The sequence below is a fragment of the Callorhinus ursinus genome, unplaced genomic scaffold (genome assembly GCF_003265705.2).
Source record: "Callorhinus ursinus isolate GAN/ISIS: 27379988/994484 unplaced genomic scaffold, GSC_fseal_2.0 scaffold1, whole genome shotgun sequence".
In the NCBI taxonomy this organism is placed as follows: Eukaryota; Metazoa; Chordata; class Mammalia; order Carnivora; family Otariidae; genus Callorhinus; species Callorhinus ursinus.
The window spans coordinates 142,802,716-142,811,964 of NW_027397063.1; the positions used below are offsets into that span (position 1 = coordinate 142,802,716).

General features: G+C 40.3%; 1 long non-coding RNA gene and 1 pseudogene across 1 annotated transcript; one reads left to right on the top strand and one right to left on the bottom strand.

The window, feature by feature from the left end:
- Positions 1-1,041: 1,041 nt before the first annotated feature.
- LOC141371525 (uncharacterized) lies at positions 1,042-2,509 on the bottom strand. The gene is made up of 3 exons (XR_012376540.1): positions 2,401-2,509; positions 2,046-2,267; positions 1,042-1,384 (listed from the first exon to the last, which is right to left on the bottom strand). It is a non-coding gene; the product is annotated as an uncharacterized lncRNA (long non-coding RNA).
- A 5,449-nt stretch (positions 2,510-7,958) lies between these two features.
- Positions 7,959-8,941, top strand: LOC112820359 (farnesyl pyrophosphate synthase pseudogene; annotated as a pseudogene).
- The last annotated feature ends 308 nt before the right edge of the window (positions 8,942-9,249 follow it).

Below are 9,249 nucleotides of genomic sequence, written 5' to 3' on the forward strand. Positions count from 1 at the left end.
TTTGTCACCTTATGATCTGGATTGATAGAGATTTTTTTCCCTTAATAATTATGAATGATACAGAACTTTAACTCTACATGGAGGATAGTAGCTGGCTCATTGGCTATGTCTGGATTCTCCTCTCTGGCCCCAAATTTCGCACACAGAATGTGTCTACCCTCAAGGAGGGAGCTAGACTTTTATACACATCTACCTGTCAGTCACTGGCCACGGGCCACAGAGGGAGGATGTAAACTCCTGGGAGCCTCTGGCTTTCTTTGCTTATATTGTGGCAATGCAGCTCTGGTAGAACAAGGGCAGTTCTCGGAGGAAATCCCCAGAAGTAAACTGTTAGGAGGGGGGAATGCAGAGGCTAGAGAGGGACGTGTCTAAATAGTGGGAAGATCAAGGGGATCTGGGTGGAACACTGCCAGGAAATGTCCCCTTAGAGTCCTATGTACTGAGAATGCATGGCGGTTAGGGGCAGCTTTAGCAGGATTTAACATTGTGACAGTCCTTCCCATTTTCATTTCTCTCTCCTGATCTGAGGTGCCTCTGGCCCCTTTCTTCACCATACTTAATAGAGAAAAGACTCTTTTACAATGCTTTGCATTTTCCTCTGGAGAGAGACCATCAGTCTTCTGCATCCTTTATTTACAAAGTCATGGGGCTTCCCATTTCACTTCTCATGGTGTCAGAGCCCAAGACTGTAGCAGATGACCATATTCCTTGTTTCAAAAAATATATATATTTACTGGAAATATATACAAAATATATTTATAAAAATGTATTTTTACTGGAAGATAATGATTTAGTTTTTTGATTATTCATGCAGTTTGATATAATTTACTTTTAATTATCACATGTCTTAGGGGACTGGGAGGTGAGAAGAGAGAAAGTAATACTCAAATGGGCCTAAAATTCAAATGAGCTTGGTTAATACTGAGCTCCTTATTATTATATGTTGACCCTTCCTACATGGTTTTTGCATTAATGTGACTCATTTAAATAGGACACATTTCCCTAAAAGTATTCATAATTTGCACAGATGCTGTTGGTAAATTTATTATTGATTTTGGATGATGAGAGAAAAGCAGATCATTGATCAGTTCTAGAAGCTAAATTTAGTAGCTGAAGGCAGTGGACATGTGACTCCTCTTCTGTCTGGAGTGAGGGTAAAGATGAGGCAGGACCTTTAAGACTTTTTCCTTTCCTACCTTCCAACTGCCCTTCCTTCCTGCATGCAGATAGGACATTGACTGAGGTGGTGACCTGACCCTTCGTTCCCACACTCCCCTTCTGCTCAATGTAGTTCATGTCAGTGATGCATCTGTGGCCACTGCCTTTGTGCTATTTCAGCTGGCTGGTCCTCACCATTCTGGATGTTTCAGGCGTCCTGCAGCAGCTAAAGCAAACACAAATTAACATATGTGTATGTTATCCTGGCACACTTAATGTAAAGAATAATTGTTATCTTAAGGACTTGTCAGGACAATACAGGTCAGTTTAAGACTTGTTTTGTTTTAAGAAATCAGACCTCACACAAAACTCTGCCAGTAAGCACTTCTCAAAAGGCAGTTTAAATGAGAATCCACTGAGGATTATTAGGCTTCTACAGTCCCTTGAATATAAGGTTAGCAATGCCACATTATTAAAATCTGTGTTAACTAGGTACCTAATCTAATTAAATTTCTCTCTCTTATATTTCCTACTATATTTACTCATAAAGCACAGTTGCAAGCTGATATACACAGAGACAGAACTCATGAAGGACTGAGGGGTTTCCTGAGACATGGGACTTCTGTGCTAAAACCAGGAAATTCCCAGGCAAGCCAGGAATTTAGCTGTTCAAGCTGGAACACTCAACACATTGACACACAATGCAAACTGGGCACCAACCTTGACCTTAAGATGCAGGCTTCTGAGTTCATTCTGACTCTACTGCTGTGGGTCATTGGTGACTCCATTCTTCCCTAATTCCCTCTGTTCAGTCTACTATCAAACCTTTGTATGAGAGGGTTCCGGATTTACTCACATCATATTCAAATGTGGAAAGAAAAGCTCACCTCTTCATTTCTCTTATTATAGATCCAGCATTCCTCCAGAGCCTCCTCACCTGCTACATACTATGAAATGCCTGGGTCTTCCAGAGCTAGCTGGGTGGGCTTCCTTTTTCTCTTGTTGGGTGTGGGCTACCCTCCATCATGTCATCCTCTTTGCTGATACAACATTTGCCCTGCTTTCTTTTCAGACATAATCGATTTGATGCAGGCAGAGAAACTGGCTTCCTGGTAAGGGGGCATAAATTGGAAAATATTTACAAAAGTTTGACTTGTTATATTCATTCAATGTACCATGATAAAGTTTTGCTCTTGAACCAAATTCAAAGATAAATATAACAAATGTGGTATAACGACATACATCTCTGCTGGTATTTTATAACTAGATAGCTCTAGAGGAAGGGAGTTAAGACCAATGAAGAGTGGAATGATGGTTTTGGAGGATTCTTCAGTCTCACTGATAAATTTCCTCTTCCCCCGCCTCTTAGGCAGGCACAGCTGGGGTAGCCTGCCTTGTGAGCCAACAATCTCCCTATTGTTAGGATGTTTCAGGATCAGGGGAGCCTCTGTAGGGCTCCTTTTTTTTGTACTGCTCTTGTGAAAGCATCCTGACCTTAGCAGTGTATCTGTTATTATTGATACAGAACCTTCATCTCTCATTATCTGTAAACTGGTAATGGATGAGTGGTTTTTTTTTTTTTTTAAAGATTTTTTTTTTAATTTATTTGAGAGGGAGAGAATGAGAGAGAGCACGAGAGGGAAGAGGGTCAGAGGGAGAAGCAGACTCCCTGCTGAGCAAGGAGCCTGATGTGGGACTCGATCCCGGGACTCCAGGATCATGACCTGAGCCGAAGGCAGTCGCTTAACCAACTGAGCCACCCAGGCGCCCCGATGAGTGGTTTTAAATTCTCTTCTGATGGAATGAATGTATAAAGTTTCACATTTCCTAGAGAATAATTTCACAGAGCCATTTCTATAAGAGGCACGTTTTTACAGTTAGTTGAATTTACTATCCCAGTAATGACAGTTAAAGATATTTTTCAGGAGATATTCACCCTTCTCCCTGTTATTTACTGCCCAACTGCTAAAACTGTAGATTTACATCTGGCATCTTTTTTTTTTTCCTGGTTTTTACATGTTTAACTTTCTCTTTTGGTAACAGCACCTTTAGAGGAGATGGTGTATGAATTTTGGATATAAACATGACAACCATGAATACTAATAACCCCTGTGTTTCAAATGCAAATATGAGATACAAAAAAAAACCTGTTCCTTTGTTCTCTTTGGCTCTAGAAACATTTACTACTCTTTTTAAAAAGCGTTTCTTCTCCCCTCAAAAGTTCAACATTTGTAACTGCAAGAATCAGAAGGGATGACTGTTAATTACACGTACTATTTGGAAAGCAAATAGATAACTCCTTCCCTAAGCTAATTCTAGCACATCCAGGGTGTATAAATCCATGTCCAGTCATTGGATTACCAGGAGAAACAAAGTTTCTTGAAATTTTTTTCCTTGATCTTATTCTTTTTGTGTGAATATACTTATTTTAAATCCAAGACTGGAGTATTGGTTGTCTGTTTGCATAACAAATTGCCACACATCTAGAAGGTTAAAGCAATACTTACTTATTAACTCACAGGTCTGTAGATCAGAAGTCCAGTAAGGTATGGTTGGATTCTCTCCTCTAGGGCTCAAAGATACCTTCTTACCTGGAAGCTCTCAGGAAAGAATCAGTCTCCAAGTTTACTTGGGTCATTGGTAGAATCCAGTTCCTTGTGGTTGTAGGACTAAGATCTTATTTTCTTGCTGGCTGTTGGCTGGAGCTCACCCTCAGCAACTAGGTTGCTTGTAGGTTCTTTTCACATAGCCTTCTTCATGTTCAAGCCAACAGTGGCACGTTGAATCCTCCAGATGTTTGAATCACTGACTTCTTTTGCCATCAGCCAGAGAAAACTCTCTGCTTTTAAAGAACTCAAGTAACTAAGTGAGGACCATCTGGATCATCTCCCTTTCTTAAAGTTAACTATGCCATATAACATAACCTAATCACGAGAAAAATTTCTCATCATATTCACAGGTTCTTCCCACTCACAAACGGCAGAACTTTTATCAAAGCAAATGTCACTTCACGGTCATCTTAGAATTCTGCCAAACAGGATTGGTGATAATGATTAAAGGTAATGTGGTCATCAGTTTCTTTGTGCATTGAAAAGAAGATCTTTTGAGTCTTGAATCTCATGTTCACAGCTAGGCAAAATATGATGATAAGGATAAAAATGTTTAATTTTTATATATTAGAAAATCCACAGCATGATTATATTCCCTGGAAAAAAGAGAGAAAGAAAGGGAAGATAGAAGGAAAAAAATTACTGGAAGGAATTGTCAAAAAGAAAATCACAAGCCCAAGGTGTAGTCACTTATGCTAGGCCATGTCCTCAAACCGGGGTTTAATACCTAACCTAAGTGCAGTTTCACCTTCCTCCAGAAATGTATTCTCAATGCGTCAGTCAGGAATTTTCTGGTCAGCACTGTGAGGTAAACTGTCACATGGGCTGTCCATCCCCTAAAGGAAGGTGATGTAATCGGCCTCTGCTCTCATCGTTAACGGAAGGTGACCTTGACTGGAACAATCTTTTCTTTTCTTTTCCTAGTAATTCTTGCCCCACCTTCCTTCCTATAAAAACCTTCCACTTTGTACAACTCCTTTGAGCATCTCTCTACTAGATGGGATGCTGCCCGATTTATGAATTGTTTAATAAAGACAATTAGGCTTTCAAATTTTTCAGATGAATTTTTGTTCTTTAATAGAATGATAAACTTCAAATGTTATATTTCTCCATATTATGCAAATGATGCCTGCCTACTTTATAGTTTTTGTGCTTTTCTCTTTGAGCTGAGAGACAGGTGACTTGAATTCTAATCTCTGCACCACTTCCTAACTATAGGACTCTGGAAATTCTCCAGGCTTCATTTGATTCATGAAGATAATCAGAGTGCACTTTCCTGAAGACAAGCAACCTTGAGGGCCTGTCTGACTCTAAGATGCAGGAAGTTGGGTGTGAATGAGATGTGAAGGATTCACCCAATTGTGCAGAGTGGAAGCTGTGTGTTTTGTGCTTCCTAATCCAGGAATCTGACTGGTCTGGCTTCTTGTTGGGCCTCAGGTAGTTCCCATGGGTGGCCCGCCACTCTCCTTCCTCCTTCCTCCTTCCTGGAAAAGTGAAAGCTTCAAATCTCATTGGGATTTTTCTTCTTTTTTCAAATCACATTTATGGTGTAGGCAGAACCTAAATGCAAGTCTATTTGCAAAGCTGTGAATATTTGATGGGCAGGACAGCAAAGTCCAGTAGGACTTTGCTTAAAAGTCCATCAGTGACATGTAAGGCATCCTGGAATGGAGAGTGGAAAAGGAGGTGGACTTCAGCTTTCCCTCCTTTCATCCACTTTTAGCTAGCTTGCTCACAGCCTCTAGGGAGCTTCTCTCCTCAAAAGTCCCACTCTTTCCACATTCTTTTTGGTCCTCAGAGCTTGAAACCCTCTGCTGTCTCATCCTCCTCACCAGCTGTCAATCATTCCATTTCCTCCCCTCTCCTCCCCTCCCCTCCCCTCCCTTCCTCTTTTCTTTTCTTCTCTTCTCTTCTCTTCTCTTCTTTTCTCTTCTCTTCTCTTCTCTTTTCTCTTCTTGATAGAACTCTAGAAGGCCAAGGATCCATGAAAATAGGAGAAAGAATGAAAGACAGCCATATTCTGTTAAAATAATCAGAGTTTCACACTGCCAATCAAGGCTTAGCAAAATTCCTGTATACCATTTTTGTTTACAGAACCACTTCTTTTCTTAGTGTGATTTGGGTTGTCCCCTTCTGTTAATATGGATTGGTACATGCCCACTCCTGTAACTGAGTTGCTTTGGGTTTCTCTTGGGAAGAGTATGTAAGTTTCTCTGCTCACTAGCTGTTTCAATGCCTGGGCAAACACCAGTTTTATTCTTCATATTTGTGGTTTAAATCTTCCTTGCACTTGGGAATACCATTTTTCTCACACATAAGGTTTCATTTCTAAAAAGTTAAGTCAAAATTTGCATGTGCCACTGGATGATGCCATTAAACGGGTCAATATTAATAAATCTAGGATGTTCAACTCAAAGGTTTTAATTGATCATTGAAGAAAATAGGCTCAAAATACTCTAGACTATTGTTGCTTTCCAAATTGAGATGGGAATAGGGTCCTATATTAATCTGTTTATTTGAATTGAAAAGTGAAATTAGATTATCTGGATGGAAAGGAACTCTGATTTGATGATTGGTTTGATGTTAGGAGTGGCATTATCATCAGGTTATATGAAAATAGTCTACCCGCTGCTACAGGCTTAGTTATAAAATAAAAGCATCCCAATGTTCATAGCAGCAGTGTCCACAATAGCCAAACTGTGGAAGGAGCCGAGATGAATGGATAAAAATGATGTCATACATATATACACTGGACTATTACTCAGTCATCAGAAAGGATGAATACCTACCATTTGCATTGACATGGATGGAACTGGAGGGGATTATGCTAAGTGAAATAAGTCAGGCAGAGACAGACAATTAGGATATGGTTTCACTCATATGTGGAACATAAGAAATAGGGCAGAGGACAACAGGGGAAGGGAGGGAAAACTGAAGGGGAAGAAATCAGAGAGGGAGACAAACCATGAGAGACTCTGGACTCTGGGAACCAAACTGAGGGTTACAGAAGGGAGGGGGGTGGGAGGGATGGGGTAACCAGGTGATGGGTATTAAAGGGGGCACGTGTGGTAATGAGCACTGAGTGTTATACCCAACTAATGAATCATTGAACACTACATAAAAAACTAATGTTGTATTATATGTTGGCTAATTGAACACAATAAAAAAAAAATAAGGCTGTTACCAAAAAAGAAAAAAAGTAAAAGCATCCCCTCATGAAATATTGCCTTAGCACAGTTGAATTAAAATTAGCTGTATTGTATTTCCCCATCCCTTTTTGAGTATATTGTGTTAAACAAGGTGACCATAAATGAGAATATCTGGGATAGCCAGATATAATTAACAGTCACTTGACAGGTCCTGATTAAGTTCTCTACATGTACATCCTAGAAACCGAAAAAGTGAATAAACAGAATGACTGTGTAATAAAATATTTTGCCAAAAACATCATTTCCTATTTGTTGCTTTCAGCAAAATTGAAGGAAGACAAATTAAGTTGTTAGCATATAGATCATTAAAATTAGTTTTTGATGGTGGATCGTCATGTGATTTTTGGTATATAATGAAGAGTTCAAAGAATTGAATACATTGCTATGGAAATCTCTTTATAGCTATAGTTATGTAAACAAAGTTTCTCGATGCTCTTATCTATAAAAATGAAAATTAGTTAAGAAATTAATGCTAAGGGGTGCTTGGGTGGCTCAGTCTTTAAGTGTCTGCCTTCGGCTCAGGTCATGATTCCAGGGTCCTGGGATCGAGCCCCATATCAGGCTCCCTGCTCAGCCCTCTCACTGTCTCTCTCTCTCTGTCAAAGAAATAAATAAATTCTTAAAAAAAGGAAATTAATGCTGAATCTTGCTGTTTTTGTGTTTATAGTATTTATGCCCAGATATAGGACATATTTTTAAAAATTTCATATCATTAAGAGATGTGTTTCCTATAAAAATTTATTTATGTTTAACAATTATTTTTCAGAAATTATAATATATTTTTGTGTTTTGATATCTGTTTGCAATAATTATAATGATAATTCAGTTAGAAGAAAGTTTTTAAATTTTAAATGATCAATTGGATGTAGACCAAGAGCTGGCATCCAGGAGCAGAGCACTTTACTCCTACCTCAGAATGGATGGAGACCAGGAATTGAACCCTTATGCCCAAGCAAAGTAGGATTTCATCCAGCAATTCTCCCAGATTGTCAAGGTGCTGATCGAGGATGGCATGGGCCACCCAGAGACAGGAGATGGAATTGCCTGGCTTAAGGAGGTCTTGGAGTACAATGCTATTGGAGGCAAGTACCAGTGAGGTGTTGACAGTGCTGATAGCTTTTCAGGAGCTGGTGGAGTCAAGGAAGCAGGATGCTGATAGCATCCGGCAGGCCCTGACTGTGGGCTGGTGTGTGGAACTGCTCCAAGCTTTCTTCCTGGTGTCAGATGACATCATGGATTCATCCCTTACCTGGCAGGGGCAGATCTGCTCATATCAGAAGCCAGGCATAGGTTTGGATACCATCAAAGATGTTTTGTTTCTGGAAGCATGTATCTACCACCTGCTGAATCTCTACTGCCAGGAGCAGCCCTGTTACCTGAAATTGATTGAGCTTTTCCTACAGAATTCCTATTAGACTGAGATCAGACAGACCCTGGACCTCATCACAGCCCCCCAGGGTAATATGGATCTTGGCAGATTCACTGAAAAGAGGTATAAATCTATTGTCAAGAACAAGATGGCTTTCTATTCATTCTATCTTCCTGGGGCTGCTGCCATGGATATGGCAGACATAGGGAGAAAAGTATGCCAACACCGAGAAAATCCTGCTGGAGATGGGGGAGTTCTTTCAGATTCAGGATGATTCCCTTGATCTCTTTGGGGACCCTAGTGTGACAGACAAGATTGACACAGACATCCAGACAACAAATGCAGTTGGCTGGTGGTTCAGTGTCTTTAGCGGACCTCTCTAGAACAGTGCAAGATCCTTCAGGAGAGTTATGGGCAAAAGGAGGCCGAGAAGGTGGCCCCGGGTGAAGGCGCTATAGGAGGAGCTGTACCTGTCAGCTGTGTTCATATGATATGACTTGGACAGCTACAGCCACCTGATGGGCCTCCTCAAACCGTGCCCTGACCCCAGCCATGTTCCTGGGGCTAGCATACAGGTCTACAAGAGGAAAAAGTGACCTAAAGATGGAGAGGGCGGGGAGGGGAGTCTCTCAATAAATTGTCTAGCCAAAAAAAAAAATGATCAGTTGGATTTATGTTCTCAATTGTTCACTCATCACCCTTGCAGTAAAGGGAGTACATTTCCCCACTCCTTTGACGTTGGACTTGACCATGTCACTTAGTTTAAGCAATGGAATCTTAGCAGGTGGGATGTAAGTAAAGATTTTAAATGTGTTTGTGTGATTTGTCTCACATCTTGAACTTATGCCATTCACCTTGATAAGAAAATGCCTAGGTGCAATGTTTTTCAAGTTTCTCTTAGAGT